We start from the raw sequence: 18,539 nt of genomic DNA, 5'->3' as shown, positions 1-18,539 counted from the left end.
ATGGTGCTAGTCCATTCAGAGTAAAAAACAAAAGCTACCTAACCTGGATCCGAAAAATGCTATTTACCTATTGCACCCGTTAACTGATGAATGATACAGGACATCTTAAAACATAGCTCTAGCATGAGGTTGAGCATCTATTTTCTTGGGAAGTTTAAAAGAAAGGATGAAGACCCAAACTACCAGCAGGCCGAAATAGCTCAGTTGGGAGAGCGTTAGACTGAAGATCTAAAGGTCCCTGGTTCAATCCCGTGTTTCGGCACAATTTCAACTTCTGCTTTTCATGTCACAAAAGCTGTTTGGAGTTAAATCAACGCTCTTCTTTATCAAAACCTTTTATCAATCTGATCAACAACACAATCAATTCAACATATTATTTACTTTCTGTCTTCCTTTCAAACTTGCTTCCACCTCTCTTGTATTCAACTATGCCTCATTTATTTGCAACTTCTTGCTTTATTTTAAAGTAAAGCTTTGCCTGCATCAGCCTCCAATTCCCCTTATACAAAACTGTCAGTAGTCAGATGACATAGCTTGTACACCCTGGCCATATAGGTCTGTGTTTCAGAGTATAAGTCAATTCAGAGTTTAGAAAAAAAAATTCTACCTACCTTGTCCCCTAAAAAGGATATTCACTCATCAGACCAAGTTACCTGCTGAATGATACTGGACACTTTAACACATAACTATAAACGAAAATAAAATGACCAGGTTCTGTATGTATCGTCTACAATTATTAATAATACATCAGGAGGCCACAGGGACTTGTTGGCTGAAATATCTCAGTTGGGAGATCGTTAGACTGAAGAGCTTAAGGTACCTGATTCAATCCTGACTTTCAGCACAGTGCGAGGGGATCCTACATTCTTGCAAAATATTTCTTGAAATCAGCTCTAGTTTTTTTCTTTATTTCTCAAAATATTTTATCAACTGATCAACAACATGATAACTTCAACAAAAAGTTGTCTTTCTGTCCTCCTTCTAAACTTGCTTCCACCTCTCTTGCCATCAGCTTTGATGACGAATTTATCCCATTTTATACTTTTTTCAAAGTAAACTCTTGTCTGCATCAGCTTTCACTTCTCCTTGTACAAAGTTGTCAGTATTGAGATGACATAGCTTACCTACTCAGGCGACATACGTCTGTGTAATACAGTGCTGGTCCACTGAGAGTTTTAAAAGAAAAACGACCTAACATTTATCCCAAAAACGCTACTCACCCATTTCACCAGTTAGCTGCTGAACAATGCAGGACACATTAAAACACAGCTCTAACCTCAGATTGAAAATCCAGGTTCTGCATCTCTGTTCTGGGATTGTTCAAAAAAAGAGGCTGAATACTATAGCTGCTGGCAGGCCGAAATAGCTCAGTTGGGAGAGCGTTAGACTGAAGATCCAAAGGTCCCTGGTTCGATCCCGTGTTTCGGCACATTTTGAACTTCTGCTTTGCATGCCACAAAGACTATTTTGAGTCAACTCATATTGACTTTGTTTATAATGATCAAAACCTTTTATCAAGATAATCGACAATACAATTAATTCAACATATTATTTACTTTCTGTCTTTCTTTCAAACTTGCTTCCACCTCTCTTGTATTCAACTTTGCCTCCCTTATTTCCCAATTCTTCCTTTAATTGAAAGTAAAGCTTTGCCTGCATCAGCCTCCAGTTCCCCTTATACAAAACTGTTAGTAGTCAGATGACCTAGCTTGCCGACCCTCGCCATAAAGGTCTGTGTTTCTGAGTATAAGTCCATTCATAGTTTACAAACATCATCTAACTAACTTGGCTCCTAAAAAGGAAATTCACCCATCAGACCAATTTAGCTACTGAATAATACTGGACAATTTAACACATAACTGCACATGCAGATAGAGTGACCAGGTTCTGCATTTATCTTTAACAATTATAAAAAATACAACAGAAAGCCAAAATTGCCAGCTGGATGAAATAGCTCAGTTGGGAGAGCAGTAGACTGAAGATCTAAAGGTCCCTGGTTCAATCCCGGGTTTAGGCACATTTTGAACTTCTGCTTTGCATGCCACAAATGCTATTTGGAGTCAACTCATATTGACGTTGTTTATAATGATCAAAACCTTTTATCAAGCTGATCGATAAGACAACCATTTCAACATATTTTTTACATTCTGTCTTTCTGTCAAACTTGCTTCCACCTCTCTTGTATTCAACTTTACCTGCTTTATTTGCCAATTCTTCCTTTAATTGAAAGTAAAGCTTTGCCTGCATCAGCCTCGAGTTCCCCTTATACAAAACTGTTAGTAGTCAGATTACCTAGTTTGCCTACCCTCGCCATATAGGTCTGTGTGTCTGAGTATAAGTCCATTCATAGTTTACAAACATCTTCTAACTAACTTGGCTCCTAAAAAGGAAATTCACCCATCAGACCAATTTAGCTGCTGAATAACATTGGACAATTTAACACATAACTGCACATGCAGATAGAATGACCAGGGTCTGCATTTATCTTTAACAATTATCAAAAATACAACAGAAAGCCAAAATGGCCAGCTGGATGAAATAGCTCAGTTGGGAGAGTGTTAGATTGAAAATCTAAAAGTCCCTTGTTCAATGCTGGGTTTCGGAAAAGTCTGAGAGGTTTCTTGCTTCTCACAAAATATTTCTTGGTATCAGCTCAAGTTTTTCTTTCTTTATTTATCAAAATATTTGATCAACTGACCGACAACATGATCAATTCAACATAGAATTGTCTTTCTGTCCTCCTTCTAAATTTGCTTCCACCTCTCTTGCATTCAGCTTCGACTACAAATGTTTCCTATTTCATGCTTTTTTGTAAAGTAAACTCTTGTCTGCATCAGCTTCCACTTCTCCTTGAACACAGATTTCAGTATTCAGATGACATAGCTTACCTACTCAGGCCAAATACCTCTGTGTAATATGGTGCTAGTCCATTCAGAGTAAAAAACAAAAGCTACCTAACCTGGATCCGAAAAATGCTATTTACCTATTGCACCCGTTAACTGATGAATGATACAGGACATCTTAAAACATAGCTCTAGCATGAGGTTGAGCATCTATTTTCTTGGGAAGTTTAAAAGAAAGGATGAAGACCCAAACTACCAGCAGGCTGAAATAGCTCAGTTGGGAGTGCGTTAGACTGAAGATCTAAAGGTCCCTGGTTCAATCCCGGGTTTCGGCACAATTTCAACTTCTGCTTTTCATGTCACAAAAGCTGTTTGGAGTTAAATCAACACTCTTCTTTATCAAAACCTTTTATCAATCTGATCAACAACACAATCAATTCAACATATTATTTACTTTCTGTCTTCCTTTCAAACTTGCTTCCACCTCTCTTGTATTCAACTATGCCGCATTTATTTGCAACTTCTTGCTTTATTTTAAAGTAAAGCTTTGCCTGCATCAGCCTCCAATTCCCCTTATACAAAACTGTCAGTAGTCAGATGACATAGCTTGTACACCCTGGCCATATAGGTCTGTGTTTCAGAGTATAAGTCAATTCAGAGTTTAGAAAAAAAAATTCTACCTACCTTGTCCCCTAAAAAGGATATTCACTCATCAGACCAAGTTACCTGCTGAATGATATTGGACACTTTAACACATAACTATAAACGAAAATAGAATGACCAGGTTCTGTATGTATCGTCTACAATTATTAATAATACATCAGGAGGCCACAGGGACTTGTTGGCTGAAATATCTCAGTTGGGAGATCGTTAGACTGAAGAGCTTAAGGTACCTGATTCAATCCTGACTTTCAGCACAGTGCGAGGGGATCCTACATTCTTGCAAACTATTTCTTGAAATCAGCTCTATTTTTTTTTTCTTTATTTCTCAAAATATTTTATCAACTGATCAACAACATGATAACTTCAACAAAAAGTTGTCTTTCTGTCCTCCTTCTAAACTTGCTTCCACCTCTCTTGCCATCAACTTTGATGACGAATTTATCCCATTTTATACTTTTTTCAAAGTAAACACTTGTCTGCATCAGCTTTCACTTCTCCTTGAACAAAGTTGTCAGTATTGAGATGACATAGCTTACCTACTCAGGCGACATACGTCTGTGTAATACAGTGCTGGTCCACTCAGAGTTTTAAAAGAAAAACGACCTAACATTTATCCCAAAAACGCTACTCACCCATTTCACCAGTTAGCTGCTGAACAATGCAGGACACATTAAAACACAGTTCTAACCTCAGATTGAAAATCCAGGTTCTGCATCTCTGTTCTGGGATTGTTCAATAAAAGAGGCTGAATACTATAGCTGCTGGCAGGCCGAAATAGCTCAGTTGGGAGAGAGTTAGACTGAAGATCTAAAGGTCCCTGGTTCGATCCCGGGTTTTGGCACATTTTGAACTTCTGCTTTGCATGCCACAAAGACTATTTTGAGTCAACTCATATTGACTTTGTTTATAATGATCAAAACCTTTTATCAAGATAATCGACAATACAATTAATTCAACATATTATTTACTTTCTGTCTTTCTTTCAAACTTGCTTCCACCTCTCTTGTATTCAACTTTGCCTCCTTTATTTCCCAATTCTTCCTTTAATTGAAAGTAAAGCTTTGCCTGCATCAGCCTCCAGTTCCCCTTATACAAAACTGTTAGTAGTCAGATGACCTAGCTTGCCGACCCTCGCCATATAGGTCTGTGTTTCTGAGTATAAGTCCATTCATAGTTTACAAACATCATCTAACTAACTTGGCTCCTAAAAAGGCAATTCACCCATCAGACCAATTTAGCTACTGAATAATACTGGACAATTTAACACATAACTGCACATGCAGATAGAGTGACCAGGTTCTGCATTTTTCTTTAACAATTATAAAAAATACAACAGAAAGCAAAAATTGCCAGCTGGATGAAATAGCTCAGTTGGGAGAGCAGTAGACTGAAGATCTAAAGGTCCCTGGTTCAATCCCGAGTTTAGGCACATTTTGAACTTCTGCTTTGCATGCCACAAATGCTATTTGGAGTCAACTCATATTGACGTTGTTTATAATGATCAAAACCTTTTATCAAGCTGATCGATAAGACAACCATTTCAACATATTTTTTACATTCTGTCTTTCTGTCAAACTTGCTTCCACCTCTCTTGTATTCAACTTTACCTGCTTTATTTGCCAATTCTTCCTTTAATTGAAAGTAAAGCTTTGCCTGCATCAGCCTCGAGTTCCCCTTATACAAAACTGTTAGTAGTCAGATGACCTAGTTTGCCTACCCTCGCCATATAGGTCTGTGTGTCTGAGTATAAGTCCATTCATAGTTTACAAACATCTTCTAACTAACTTGGCTCCTAAAAAGGAAATTCACCCATCAGACCAATTTAGCTGCTGAATAATATTGGACAATTTAACACATAACTGCACATGCAGATAGAATGACCAGGGTCTGCATTTATCTTTAACAATTATCAAAAATACAACAGAAAGCCAAAATGGCCAGCTGGATGAAATAGCTCAGTTGGGAGAGTGTTAGATTGAAAATCTAAAAGTCCCTTGTTCAATGCTGGGTTTCGGAAAAGTCTGAGAGGTTTCTTGCTTCTCACAAAATATTTCTTGGTATCAGCTCAAGTTTTTCTTTCTTTATTTATCAAAATATTTGATCAACTGATCGACAACATGATCAATTCAACATAGAATTGTCTTTCTGTCCTCCTTCTAAATTTGCTTCCACCTCTCTTGCATTCAGCTTCGACTACAAATGTTTCCTATTTCATGCTTTTTTGTAAAGTAAACTCTTGTCTGCATCAGCTTCCACTTCTCCTTGAACACAGATTTCAGTATTCAGATGACATAGCTTACCTACTCAGGCCAAATACCTCTGTGTAATATGGTGCTAGTCCATTCAGAGTAAAAAACAAAAGCTACCTAACCTGGATCCGAAAAATGCTATTTACCTATTGCACCCGTTAACTGATGAATGATACAGGACATCTTAAAACATAGCTCTAGCATGAGGTTGAGCATCTATTTTCTTGGGAAGTTTAAAAGAAAGGATGAAGACCCAAACTACCAGCAGGCCGAAATAGCTCAGTTGGGAGAGCGTTAGACTGAAGATCTAAAGGTCCCTGGTTCAATCCCGGGTTTCGGCACAATTTCAACTTCTGCTTTTCATGTCACAAAAGCTGTTTGGAGTTAAATCAACGCTCTTCTTTATCAAAACCTTTTATCAATCTGATCAACAACACAATCAATTCAACATATTATTTACTTTCTGTCTTCCTTTCAAACTTGCTTCCACCTCTCTTGTATTCAACTATGCCTCATTTATTTGCAACTTCTTGCTTTATTTTAAAGTAAAGCTTTGCCTGCATCAGCCTCCAATTCCCCTTATACAAAACTGTCAGTAGTCAGATGACATAGCTTGTACACCCTGGCCATATAGGTCTGTGTTTCAGAGTATAAGTCAATTCAGAGTTTAGAAAAAAAAATTCTACCTACCTTGTCCCCTAAAAAGGATATTCACTCATCAGACCAAGTTACCTGCTGAATGATACTGGACACTTTAACACATAACTATAAACGAAAATAGAATGACCAGGTTCTGTATGTATCGTCTACAATTATTAATAATACATCAGGAGGCCACAGGGACTTGTTGGCTGAAATATCTCAGTTGGGAGATCGTTAGACTGAAGAGCTTAAGGTACCTGATTCAATCCTGACTTTCAGCACAGTGCGAGGGGATCCTACATTCTTGCAAAATATTTCTTGAAATCAGCTCTAGTTTTTTTTTCTTTATTTCTCAAAATATTTTATCAACTGATCAACAACATGATAACTTCAACAAAAAGTTGTCTTTCTGTCCTCCTTCTAAACTTGCTTCCACCTCTCTTGCCATCAACTTTGATGACGAATTTATCCCATTTTATACTTTTTTCAAAGTAAACTCTTGTCTGCATCAGCTTTCACTTCTCCTTGAACAAAGTTGTCAGTATTGAGATGACATAGCTTACCTACTCAGGCGACATACGTCTGTGTAATACAGTGCTGGTCCACTCAGAGTTTTAAAAGAAAAACAACCTAACATTTATCCCAAAAACGCTACTCACCCATTTCACCAGTTAGCTGCTGAACAATGCAGGACACATTAAAACACAGCTCTAACCTCAGATTGAAAATCCAGGTTCTGCATCTCTGTTCTGGGATTGTTCAAAAAAAGAGGCTGAATACTATAGCTGCTGGCAGGCCGAAATAGCTCAGTTGGGAGAGTGTTAGACTGAAGATCTAAAGGTCCCTGGTTCGATCCCGGGTTTCGGCACATTTTGAACTTCTGCTTTGCATGCCACAAAGACTATTTTGAGTCAACTCATATTGACTTTGTTTATAATGATCAAAACCTTTTATCAAGATAATCGACAATACAATTAATTCAACATATTATTTACTTTCTGTCTTTCTTTCAAACTTGCTTCCACCTCTCTTGTATTCAACTTTGCCTCCTTTATTTCCCAATTCTTCCTTTAATTGAAAGTAAAGCTTTGCCTGCATCAGCCTCCAGTTCCCCTTATACAAAACTGTTAGTAGTCAGATGACCTAGCTTGCCGACCCTCGCCATATAGGTCTGTGTTTCTGAGTATAAGTCCATTCATAGTTTACAAACATCATCTAACTAACTTGGCTCCTAAAAAGGAAATTCACCCATCAGACCAATTTAGCTACTGAATAATACTGGACAATTTAACACATAACTGCACATGCAGATAGAGTGACCAGGTTCTGCATTTATCTTTAACAATTATAAAAAATACAACAGAAAGCCAAAATTGCCAGCTGGATGAAATAGCTCAGTTGGGAGAGCAGTAGACTGAAGATCTAAAGGTCCCTGGTTCAATCCCGGGTTTAGGCACATTTTGAACTTCTGCTTTGCATGCCACAAATGCTATTTGGAGTCAACTCATATTGACGTTGTTTATAATGATCAAAACCTTTTATCAAGCTGATCGATAAGACAACCATTTCAACATATTTTTTACATTCTGTCTTTCTGTCAAACTTGCTTCCACCTCTCTTGTATTCAACTTTACCTGCTTTATTTGCCAATTCTTCCTTTAATTGAAAGTAAAGCTTTGCCTGCATCAGCCTCGAGTTCCCCTTATACAAAACTGTTAGTAGTCAGATGACCTAGTTTGCCTACCCTCGCCATATAGGTCTGTGTCTCTGAGTATAAGTCCATTCATAGTTTACAAACATCTTCTAACTAACTTGGCTCCTAAAAAGGAAATTCACCCATCAGACCAATTTAGCTGCTGAATAATATTGGACAATTTAACACATAACTGCACATGCAGATAGAATGACCAGGGTCTGCATTTATCTTTAACAATTATCAAAAATACAACAGAAAGCCAAAATGGCCAGCTGGATGAAATAGCTCAGTTGGGAGAGTGTTAGATTGAAAATCTAAAAGTCCCTTGTTCAATGCTGGGTTTCGGAAAAGTCTGAGAGGTTTCTTGCTTCTCACAAAATATTTCTTGGTATCAGCTCAAGTTTTTCTTTCTTTATTTATCAAAATATTTGATCAACTGACCGACAACATGATCAATTCAACATAGAATTGTCTTTCTGTCCTCCTTCTAAATTTGCTTCCACCTCTCTTGCATTCAGCTTCGACTACAAATGTTTCCTATTTCATGCTTTTTTGTAAAGTAAACTCTTGTCTGCATCAGCTTCCACTTCTCCTTGAACACAGATTTCAGTATTCAGATGACATAGCTTACCTACTCAGGCCAAATACCTCTGTGTAATATGGTGCTAGTCCATTCAGAGTAAAAAACAAAAGCTACCTAACCTGGATCCGAAAAATGCTATTTACCTATTGCACCCGTTAACTGATGAATGATACAGGACATCTTAAAACATAGCTCTAGCATGAGGTTGAGCATCTATTTTCTTGGGAAGTTTAAAAGAAAGGATGAAGACCCAAACTACCAGCAGGCCGAAATAGCTCAGTTGGGAGAGCGTTAGACTGAAGATCTAAAGGTCCCTGGTTCAATCCCGGGTTTCGGCACAATTTCAACTTCTGCTTTTCATGTCACAAAAGCTGTTTGGAGTTAAATCAACGCTCTTCTTTATCAAAACCTTTTATCAATCTGATCAACAACACAATCAATTCAACATATTATTTACTTTCTGTCTTCCTTTCAAACTTGCTTCCACCTCTCTTGTATTCAACTATGCCGCATTTATTTGCAACTTCTTGCTTTATTTTAAAGTAAAGCTTTGCCTGCATCAGCCTCCAATTCCCCTTATACAAAACTGTCAGTAGTCAGATGACATAGCTTGTACACCCTGGCCATATAGGTCTGTGTTTCAGAGTATAAGTCAATTCAGAGTTTAGAAAAAAAAATTCTACCTACCTTGTCCCCTAAAAAGGATATTCACTCATCAGACCAAGTTACCTGCTGAATGATACTGGACACTTTAACACATAACTATAAACGAAAATAGAATGACCAGGTTCTGTATGTATCGTCTACAATTATTAATAATACATCAGGAGGCCACAGGGACTTGTTGGCTGAAATATCTCAGTTGGGAGATCGTTAGACTGAAGAGCTTAAGGTACCTGATTCAATCCTGACTTTCAGCACAGTGCGAGGGGATCCTACATTCTTGCAAAATATTTCTTGAAATCAGCTCTAGTTTTTTTTTCTTTATTTCTCAAAATATTTTATCAACTGATCAACAACATGATAACTTCAACAAAAAGTTGTCTTTCTGTCCTCCTTCTAAACTTGCTTCCACCTCTCTTGCCATCAACTTTGATGACGAATTTATCCCATTTTATACTTTTTTCAAAGTAAACACTTGTCTGCATCAGCTTTCACTTCTCCTTGAACAAAGTTGTCAGTATTGAGATGACATAGCTTACCTACTCAGGCGACATACGTCTGTGTAATACAGTGCTGGTCCACTCAGAGTTTTAAAAGAAAAACGACCTAACATTTATCCCAAAAACGCTACTCACCCATTTCACCAGTTAGCTGCTGAACAATGCAGGACACATTAAAACACAGTTCTAACCTCAGATTGAAAATCCAGGTTCTGCATCTCTGTTCTGGGATTGTTCAAAAAAAGAGGCTGAATACTATAGCTGCTGGCAGGCCGAAATAGCTCAGTTGGGAGAGTGTTAGACTGAAGATCTAAAGGTCCCTTGTTCGATCCCGGGTTTCGGCACATTTTGAACTTCTGCTTTGCATGCCACAAAGACTATTTTGAGTCAACTCATATTGACTTTGTTTATAATGATCAAAACCTTTTATCAAGATAATCGACAATACAATTAATTCAACATATTATTTACTTTCTGTCTTTCTTTCAAACTTGCTTCCACCTCTCTTGTATTCAACTTTGCCTCCTTTATTTCCCAATTCTTCCTTTAATTGAAAGTAAAGCTTTGCCTGCATCAGCCTCCAGTTCCCCTTATACAAAACTGTTAGTAGTCAGATGACCTAGCTTGCCGACCCTCGCCATATAGGTCTGTGTTTCTGAGTATAAGTCCATTCATAGTTTACAAACATCATCTAACTAACTTGGCTCCTAAAAAGGAAATTCACCCATCAGACCAATTTAGCTACTGAATAATACTGGACAATTTAACACATAACTGCACATGCAGATAGAGTGACCAGGTTCTGCATTTATCTTTAACAATTATAAAAAATACAACAGAAAGCCAAAATTGCCACACTGGATGAAATAGCTCAGTTGGGAGAGCAGTAGACTGAAGATCTAAAGGTCCCTGGTTCAATCCCGGGTTTAGGCACATTTTGAACTTCTGCTTTGCATGCCACAAATGCTATTTGGAGTCAACTCATATTGACGTTGTTTATAATAATCAAAACCTTTTATCAAGCTGATCGAAAAGACAACCATTTCAACATATTTTTTACATTCTGTCTTTCTGTCAAACTTGCTTCCACCTCTCTTGTATTCAACTTTACCTGCTTTATTTGCCAATTCTTCCTTTAATTGAAAGTAAAGCTTTGCCTGCATCAGCCTCGAGTTCCCCTTATACAAAACTGTTAGTAGTCAGATGACCTAGTTTGCCTACCCTCGCCACATAGGTCTGTGTGTCTGAGTATAAGTCCATTCATAGTTTACAAACATCTTCTAACTAACTTGGCTCCTAAAAAGGAAATTCACCCATCAGACCAATTTAGCTGCTGAATAACATTGGACAATTTAACACATAACTGCACATGCAGATAGAATGACCAGGGTCTGCATTTATCTTTAACAATTATCAAAAATACAACAGAAAGCCAAAATGGCCAGCTGGATGAAATAGCTCAGTTGGGAGAGTGTTAGATTGAAAATCTAAAAGTCCCTTGTTCAATGCTGGGTTTCGGAAAAGTCTGAGAGGTTTCTTGCTTCTCACAAAATATTTCTTGGTATCAGCTCAAGTTTTTCTTTCTTTATTTATCAAAATATTTGATCAACTGATCGACAACATGATCAATTCAACATAGAATTGTCTTTCTGTCCTCCTTCTAAATTTGCTTCCACCTCTCTTGCATTCAGCTTCGACTACAAATGTTTCCTATTTCATGCTTTTTTGTAAAGTAAACTCTTGTCTGCATCAGCTTCCACTTCTCCTTGAACACAGATTTCAGTATTCAGATGACATAGCTTACCTACTCAGGCCAAATACCTCTGTGTAATATGGTGCTAGTCCATTCAGAGTAAAAAAAAAAGCTACCTAACCTGGATCCGAAAAATGCTATTTACCTATTGCACCCGTTAACTGATGAATGATACAGGACATCTTAAAACATAGCTCTAGCATGAGGTTGAGCATCTATTTTCTTGGGAAGTTTAAAAGAAAGGATGAAGACCCAAACTAACAGCAGGCCGAAATAGCTCAGTTGGGAGAGTGTTAGACTGAAGATCTAAAGGTCCCTGGTTCAATCCCGGGTTTCGGCACAATTTCAACTTCTGCTTTTCAGTCACAAAAGCTGTTTGGAGTTAAATCAACGCTCTTCTTTATCAAAACCTTTTATCAATCTGATCAACAACACAATCAATTCAACATATTATTTACTTTCTGTCTTCTTTTCAAACTTGCTTCCACCTCTCTTGTATTCAACTATGCCTCATTTATTTGAAACTTCTTGCTTTATTTTAAAGTAAAGCTTTGCCTGCATCAGCCTCCAATTCCCCTTATACAAAACTGTCAGTAGTCAGATGACATAGCTTGTACACCCTGGCCATATAGGTCTGTGTTTCAGAGTATAAGTCAATTCAGAGTTTAGAAAAAAAAATTCTACCTACCTTGTCCCCTAAAAAGGATATTCACTCATCAAACCAAGTTACCTGCTGAATGATACTGGACACTTTAACACATAACTATAAACGAAAATAGAATGACCAGGTTCTGTATGTATCGTCTACAATTATTAATAATACATCAGGAGGCCACAGGGACTTGTTGGCTGAAATATCTCAGTTGGGAGATCGTTAGACTGAAGAGCTTAAGGTACCTGATTCAATCCTGACTTTCAGCACAGTGCGAGGGGATCCTACATTCTTGCAAAATATTTCTTGAAATCAGCTCTATTTTTTTTTTCTTTATTTCTCAAAATATTTTATCAACTGATCAACAACATGATAACTTCAACAAAAAGTTGTCTTTCTGTCCTCCTTCTAAACTTGCTTCCACCTCTCTTGCCATCAACTTTGATGACGAATTTATCCCATTTTATACTTTTTTCAAAGTAAACACTTGTCTGCATCAGCTTTCACTTCTCCTTGAACAAAGTTGTCAGTATTGAGATGACATAGCTTACCTACTCAGGCGACATACGTCTGTGTAATACAGTGCTGGTCCACTCAGAGTTTTAAAAGAAAAACGACCTAACATTTATCCCAAAAACGCTACTCACCCATTTCACCAGTTAGCTGCTGAACAATGCAGGACACATTAAAACACAGTTCTAACCTCAGATTGAAAATCCAGGTTCTGCATCTCTGTTCTGGGATTGTTCAAAAAAAGAGGCTGAATACTATAGCTGCTGGCAGGCTGAAATAGCTCAGTTGGGACAGTGTTAGACTGAAGATCTAAAGGTCCCTGGTTCGATCCCGGGTTTCGGCACATTTTGAACTTCTGCTTTGCATGCCACAAAGACTATTTTGAGTCAACTCATATTGACTTTGTTTATAATGATCAAAACCTTTTATCAAGATAATCGACAATACAATTAATTCAACATATTATTTACTTTCTGTCTTTCTTTCAAACTTGCTTCCACCTCTCTTGTATTCAACTTTGCCTCCTTTATTTCCCAATTCTTCCTTTAATTGAAAGTAAAGCTTTGCCTGCATCAGCCTCCAGTTCCCCTTATACAAAACTGTTAGTAGTCAGATGACCTAGCTTGCCGACCCTCGCCATATAGGTCTGTGTTTCTGAGTATAAGTCCATTCATAGTTTACAAACATCATCTAACTAACTTGGCTCCTAAAAAGGAAATTCACCCATCAGACCAATTTAGCTACTGAATAATACTGGACAATTTAACACATAACTGCACATGCAGATAGAGTGACCAGGTTCTGCATTTATCTTTAACAATTATAAAAAATACAACAGAAAGCCAAAATTGCCACACTGGATGAAATAGCTCAGTTGGGAGAGCAGTAGACTGAAGATCTAAAGGTCCCTGGTTCAATCCCGGGTTTAGGCACATTTTGAACTTCTGCTTTGCATGCCACAAATGCTATTTGGAGTCAACTCATATTGACGTTGTTTATAATGATCAAAACCTTTTATCAAGCTGATCGAAAAGACAACCATTTCAACATATTTTTTACATTCTGTCTTTCTGTCAAACTTGCTTCCACCTCTCTTGTATTCAACTTTACCTGCTTTATTTGCCAATTCTTCCTTTAATTGAAAGTAAAGCTTTGCCTGCATCAGCCTCGAGTTCCCCTTATACAAAACTGTTAGTAGTCAGATGACCTAGTTTGCCTACCCTCGCCACATAGGTCTGTGTGTCTGAGTATAAGTCCATTCATAGTTTACAAACATCTTCTAACTAACTTGGCTCCTAAAAAGGAAATTCACCCATCAGACCAATTTAGCTGCTGAATAACATTGGACAATTTAACACATAACTGCACATGCAGATAGAATGACCAGGGTCTGCATTTATCTTTAACAATTATCAAAAATACAACAGAAAGCCAAAATGGCCAGCTGGATGAAATAGCTCAGTTGGGAGAGTGTTAGATTGAAAATCTAAAAGTCCCTTGTTCAATGCTGGGTTTCGGAAAAGTCTGAGAGGTTTCTTGCTTCTCACAAAATATTTCTTGGTATCAGCTCAAGTTTTTCTTTCTTTATTTATCAAAATATTTGATCAACTGATCGACAACATGATCAATTCAACATAGAATTGTCTTTCTGTCCTCCTTCTAAATTTGCTTCCACCTCTCTTGCATTCAGCTTCGACTACAAATGTTTCCTATTTCATGCTTTTTTGTAAAGTAAACTCTTGTCTGCATCAGCTTCCACTTCTCCTTGAACACAGATTTCAGTATTCAGATGACATAGCTTACCTACTCAGGCCAAATACCTCTGTGTAATATGGTGCTAGTCCATTCAGAGTAAAAAAAAAAGCTACCTAACCTGGATCCGAAAAATGCTATTTACCTATTGCACCCGTTAACTGATGAATGATACAGGACATCTTAAAACATAGCTCTAGCATGAGGTTGAGCATCTATTTTCTTGGGAAGTTTAAAAGAAAGGATGAAGACCCAAACTAACAGCAGGCCGAAATAGCTCAGTTGGGAGAGTGTTAGACGGAAGATCTAAAGGTCCCTGGTTCAATCCCGGGTTTCGGCACAATTTCAACTTCTGCTTTTCAGTCACAAAAGCTGTTTGGAGTTAAATCAACGCTCTTCTTTATCAAAACCTTTTATCAATCTGATCAACAACACAATCAATTCAACATATTATTTACTTTCTGTCTTCTTTTCAAACTTGCTTCCACCTCTCTTGTATTCAACTATGCCTCATTTATTTGAAACTTCTTGCTTTATTTTAAAGTAAAGCTTTGCCTGCATCAGCCTCCAATTCCCCTTATACAAAACTGTCAGTAGTCAGATGACATAGCTTGTACACCCTGGCCATATAGGTCTGTGTTTCAGAGTATAAGTCAATTCAGAGTTTAGAAAAAAAAATTCTACCTACATTGTCCCCTAAAAAGGATATTCACTCATCAGACCAAGTTACCTGCTGAATGATACTGGACACTTTAACACATAACTATAAACGAAAATAGAATGACCAGGTTCTGTATGTATCGTCTACAATTATTAATAATACATCAGGAGGCCACAGGGACTTGTTGGCTGAAATATCTCAGTTGGGAGATCGTTAGACTGAAGAGCTTAAGGTACCTGATTCAATCCTGACTTTCAGCACAGTGCGAGGGGATCCTACATTCTTGCAAAATATTTCTTGAAATCAGCTCTAGTTTTTTTCTTTATTTCTCAAAATATTTTATCAACTGATCAACAACATGATAACTTCAACAAAAAGTTGTCTTTCTGTCCTCCTTCTAAACTTGCTTCCACCTCTCTTGCCATCAGCTTTGATGACAAATTTATCCCATTTTATACTTTTTTCAAAGTAAACTCTTGTCTGCATCAGCTTTCACTTCTCCTTGAACAAAGTTGTCAGTATTGAGATGACATAGCTTACCTACTCAGGCGACATACGTCTGTGTAATACAGTGCTGGTCCACTGAGAGTTTTAAAAGAAAAACGACCTAACATTTATCCCAAAAACGCTACTCACCCATTTCACCAGTTAGCTGCTGAACAATGCAGGACACATTAAAACACAGTTCTAACCTCAGATTGAAAATCCAGGTTCTGCATCTCTGTTCTGGGATTGTTCAAAAAAAGAGGCTGAATACTATAGCTGCTGGCAGGCCGAAATAGCTCAGTTGGGAGAGCGTTAGACTGAAGATCCAAAGGTCCCTGGTTCGATCCCGTGTTTCGGCACATTTTGAACTTCTGCTTTGCATGCCACAAAGACTATTTTGAGTCAACTCATATTGACTTTGTTTATAATGATCAAAACCTTTTATCAAGATAATCGACAATACAATTAATTCAACATATTATTTACTTTCTGTCTTTCTTTCAAACTTGCTTCCACCTCTCTTGTATTCAACTTTGCCTCCTTTATTTCCCAATTCTTCCTTTAATTGAAAGTAAAGCTTTGCCTGCATCAGCCTCCAGTTCCCCTTATACAAAACTGTTAGTAGTCAGATGACCTAGCTTGCCGACCCTCGCCATATAGGTCTGTGTTTCTGAGTATAAGTCCATTCATAGTTTACAAACATCATCTAACTAACTTGGCTCCTAAAAAGGAAATTCACCCATCAGACCAATTTAGCTACTGAATAATACTGGACAATTTAACACATAACTGCACATGCAGATAGAGTGACCAGGTTCTGCATTTATCTTTAACAATTATAAAAAATACAACAGAAAGCCAAAATTGCCAGCTGGATGAAATAGCTCAGTTGGGAGAGCAGTAGACTGAAGATCTAAAGGTCCCTGGTTCAATCCCGGGTTTAGGCACATTTTGAACTTCTGCTTTGCATGCCACAAATGCTATTTGGAGTCAACTCATATTGACGTTGTTTATAATGATCAAAACCTTTTATCAAGCTGATCGAAAAGACAACCATTTCAACATATTTTTTACATTCTGTCTTTCTGTCAAACTTGCTTCCACCTCTCTTGTATTCAACTTTACCTGCTTTATTTGCCAATTCTTCCTTTAATTGAAAGTAAAGCTTTGCCTGCATCAGCCTCGAGTTCCCCTTATACAAAACTGTTAGTAGTCAGATGACCTAGTTTGCCTACCCTCGCCACATAGGTCTGTGTGTCTGAGTATAAGTCCATTCATAGTTTACAAACATCTTCTAACTAACTTGGCTCCTAAAAAGGAAATTCACCCATCAGACCAATTTAGCTGCTGAATAACATTGGACAATTTAACACATAACTGCACATGCAGATAGAATGACCAGGGTCTGCATTTATCTTTAACAATTATCAAAAATACAACAGAAAGCCAAAATGGCCAGCTGGATGAAATAGCTCAGTTGGGAGAGTGTTAGATTGAAAATCTAAAAGTCCCTTGTTAAATGCTGGGTTTCGGAAAAGTCTGAGAGGTTTCTTGCTTCTCACAAAATATTTCTTGGTATCAGCTCAAGTTTTTCTTTCTTTATTTATCAAAATATTTGATCAACTGATCGACAACATGATCAATTCAACATAGAATTGTCTTTCTGTCCTCCTTCTAAATTTGCTTCCACCTCTCTTGCATTCAGCTTCGACTACAAATGTTTCCTATTTCATGCTTTTTTGTAAAGTAAACTCTTGTCTGCATCAGCTTCCACTTCTCCTTGAACACAGATTTCAGTATTCAGATGACATAGCTTACCTACTCAGGCCAAATACCTCTGTGTAATATGGTGCTAGTCCATTCAGAGTAAAAAACAAAAGCTACCTAACCTGGATCCGAAAAATGCTATTTACCTATTGCACCCGTTAACTGATGAATGATACAGGACATCTTAAAACATAGCTCTAGCATGAGGTTGAGCATCTATTTTCTTGGGAAGTTTAAAAGAAAGGATGAAGACCCAAACTACCAGCAGGCCGAAATAGCTCAGTTGGGAGAGCGTTAGACTGAAGATCTAAAGGTCCCTGGTTCAATCCCGGGTTTCGGCACAATTTCAACTTCTGCTTTTCATGTCACAAAAGCTGTTTGGAGTTAAATCAACGCTCTTCTTTATCAAAACCTTTTATCAATCTGATCAACAACACAATCAATTCAACATATTATTTACTTTCTGTCTTCCTTTCAAACTTGCTTCCACCTCTCTTGTATTCAACTATGCCTCATTTATTTGCAACTTCTTGCTTTATTTTAAAGTAAAGCTTTGCCTGCATCAGCCTCCAATTCCCCTTATACAAAACTGTCAGTAGTCAGATGACATAGCTTGTACACCCTGGCCATATAGGTCTGTGTTTCAGAGTATGTCAATTCAGAGTTTAGAAAAAAAAATTCTACCTACCTTGTCCCCTAAAAAGGATATTCACTCATCAGACCAAGTTACCTGCTGAATGATACTGGACACTTTAACACATAACTATAAACGAAAATAGAATGACCAGGTTCTGTATGTATCGTCTACAATTATTAACCCCTTCGCTGCTAGGCCTTTTCCCCTCCTGTGCTAAGCCCTTTTTGGGCTATTTGAGGTAGTGCGCGCTTAGGCCCCTGTAACTTTTTGACCACATTAGGTATCCACGCCAAATTTGCGTCCTTTTCTTCCAACATCTTGGGGATTCTAAAGGTACCCAGGGTTTGTGGATTCTCCTAGAGGGTTCCCAGAAATTAGTCAAAATACAGCAATTTTTTTTTTTTTTTGTGAAAAATGTGAAAAATGGGCTGCAAATGAAAGCTTCTGGGTTTTTCTCTGCAAATGGTATCAAAAAAGGG

At 37.7% G+C, this 18,539-nt stretch overlaps 5 non-coding genes across 5 annotated transcripts; all 5 read left to right on the top strand.

The window, feature by feature from the left end:
- Nucleotides 1-6,023: 6,023 nt before the first annotated feature.
- Nucleotides 6,024-6,096, top strand: TRNAF-GAA (transfer RNA phenylalanine (anticodon GAA)). The gene has a single exon. It is a non-coding gene; the product is annotated as a tRNA-Phe (tRNA).
- Nucleotides 6,097-7,192: 1,096 nt separating this feature from the next.
- Nucleotides 7,193-7,265, top strand: TRNAF-GAA (transfer RNA phenylalanine (anticodon GAA)). Its single transcript has one exon. It is a non-coding gene; the product is annotated as a tRNA-Phe (tRNA).
- Nucleotides 7,266-8,941: 1,676 nt separating this feature from the next.
- TRNAF-GAA (transfer RNA phenylalanine (anticodon GAA)) lies at nt 8,942-9,014 on the top strand. The gene has a single exon. It is a non-coding gene; the product is annotated as a tRNA-Phe (tRNA).
- Nucleotides 9,015-11,859: 2,845 nt separating this feature from the next.
- On the top strand, nt 11,860-11,932 carry TRNAF-GAA (transfer RNA phenylalanine (anticodon GAA)). The gene has a single exon. It is a non-coding gene; the product is annotated as a tRNA-Phe (tRNA).
- A 5,759-nt stretch (nt 11,933-17,691) lies between these two features.
- On the top strand, nt 17,692-17,764 carry TRNAF-GAA (transfer RNA phenylalanine (anticodon GAA)). The gene has a single exon. It is a non-coding gene; the product is annotated as a tRNA-Phe (tRNA).
- Nucleotides 17,765-18,539: the final 775 nt, after the last annotated feature.

The sequence above is a fragment of the Triturus cristatus genome, chromosome 8 (assembly GCF_964204655.1).
Source record: "Triturus cristatus chromosome 8, aTriCri1.1, whole genome shotgun sequence".
Lineage (NCBI taxonomy): Eukaryota > Metazoa > Chordata > Amphibia > Caudata > Salamandridae > Triturus > Triturus cristatus.
The sequence above is the reverse complement of the archived record's forward strand: the minus strand, read 5'-3'. Positions and strand labels throughout refer to the sequence as shown.